The sequence below is a fragment of the Talpa europaea genome (genome assembly GCF_964194135.1).
Source record: "Talpa europaea genome assembly, chromosome: 5".
Classification (NCBI taxonomy): domain Eukaryota; kingdom Metazoa; phylum Chordata; class Mammalia; order Eulipotyphla; family Talpidae; genus Talpa; species Talpa europaea.
In genome coordinates this window covers 26,783,320-26,785,224 of record NC_140071.1, presented here as the reverse complement: position 1 = coordinate 26,785,224, position 1,905 = coordinate 26,783,320, and the positions used below count along the sequence as shown (strand labels likewise).

The 1,905-nt window shown below is 42.5% G+C and overlaps 1 pseudogene across 1 annotated transcript; it reads right to left on the bottom strand.

Annotated features, from left to right (window-relative positions):
* Nucleotides 1-257: 257 nt before the first annotated feature.
* LOC311170497 (GTP-binding nuclear protein Ran-like) lies at nucleotides 258-1,172 on the bottom strand (annotated as a pseudogene). Its single transcript has 2 exons — nucleotides 859-1,172; nucleotides 258-548 (listed from the first exon to the last, which is right to left on the bottom strand). The product of its transcript is annotated as a GTP-binding nuclear protein Ran-like (transcript).
* Nucleotides 1,173-1,905: the final 733 nt, after the last annotated feature.

Below are 1,905 nucleotides of genomic sequence, written 5' to 3'. Positions count from 1 at the left end.
AAATAACTGCATTCAAAACAGCTAAATATGCAGGTCCAAAAAATGAAGGTCTTTTTAACTGCCACATTTACTTTGAAGCCCACTCATCTCCTTCAGCATCCCAAAGACTAAGCACATGTTTTGCTTAGCTATATAAGAAGGTGGCAAACATGCAGCACCACTGACATCATAGGACAGTTGCCTATAAAACTAGACTTCTGATGCTGAGCTCTTTCATCCTCTCACAAAACAAATTCCTCATCCAGGACAACATTTGTTTAAGCATCCTCTAAATCATGCTCATTCCATGCTGCCCAAGCTGGGCCCATGACAACCTCTGGTGGGGAAAGAGCAGGCAAGGCAACAAATTCCAAGTTAGGGTCTTCAATTTGTTGTCTAGAAAGCCAGAGGAAGGACTTTTCAAAGTAGTAGCTACCTTGGGCAAAAATGTTATAGTACTAAATATTCTTCTTCTGGTGGACGACAATAGATTTTGCCTTAACTTTCCTCTCCTTAATATTCACTTTGTTGCCACCCAACATGATAAGGATGTTTTCTTTTTTTTTTAATTAATTAATTAATTTTTATGAGCTTGGTTTATTTATTTATTTTTTTATTTATATAAGCACTGGGTACAGTCAGAAGCATGGGAGGGTGAGAGAATTCACCAGAGCCAGAGGGGAGAGCGGAGCAGGCTGACAAAGAACACTGCTAAGGGGAGCAGTGGTTGGCCGGAGAGGTCTGCGCGCCATGTGGGACCCTCACCTGGCGGCTGGGGATCGAACTGGCGCTGCAGAGGCTGCGGGCAGCTTCGCAACCCAGCACTCAACTGCTGTGCCACCGGAGAGCCCCGATAAAGATGTTTTCATATGTTCATACCAGATTTCTGTGCCAGTTAGGCATATTCTTGTAAGTGGCTCTTGATGTTATATCAAACATTATAATGGGACACTGAGCTTGGATATACTAGCTTTCTCTCAGTTCACTTAATTTCTACTGACGTTGAATTTAATAGGTCCTCTGTTGGTATAGAACACAAGGGGATCGACCATGACACCCAAGGTACCTATTAATAGATACTTCCTTTCAAATTCATCAATCCAATTATGTTTCATGAATGTAGTTTTCCCAGTACCACTATCATCAGCCAACAGAAGTTTGAACTGAACCTGGAGTTCTCCTTACACAGCCATTGTGACATTACTTCCAGAAGCTTCTTCCATTCTATTTCTTTTGATTTTTGAGTCACACCACTCACATTTAGGGTAATTATTAATATGTGAAGCTTATTTAGTAGCATTCTATCTTTTTTAAAAAAGATTTATTTATACAAGAACCGGGGTACAGGTCAGAGGCGTGGGAGGGTGAGAGAATTCACCAGAGACAGAGCAGGGAGCAGAACAGGCAGACAGACCAAAGACACTGCTGAGAGGAGCAGCAGGTGAGGCAGGAGAGGTCTGCCACACCATGTGGGTTTCTCCCTGGCCGGCAGGGAATCAAACCCGCACTGCAGAGGCTGCAGATAGCTTCACAGGGCGCTCTCAACCTGCTGCACCACCCGGAAGGCCCTCTATCTTTTGTTTTTTATTTATTTTATCTTTCTGTTGTATCTTTTTCCACATGTTTCTATCTCTTTTCATTTGGATGGCTTTCCCTGGTGGTTCTGTCAGTTTCTGCATTTCTTCTTCTAAGTGTTTCTGCTCCAGAATTTTGCCTTGTGGTTACCAAAGTCATTTTCATTTTAAAATGCATTTAGTAGCATGCAGAAAGCCCAGGGCCATGGTAGAAAACCTGGATTTCAGAGGATCCAACTTCCTCTGCTGCTGTGTTGCCTCCCACTTGGCCACTGTTTTGTTCTGCAATTGGAAAGTAAAAGGGTTTGAGAAGATAAGTTCTAGTGTCAATTATACTAATTTTGTAGCTCAT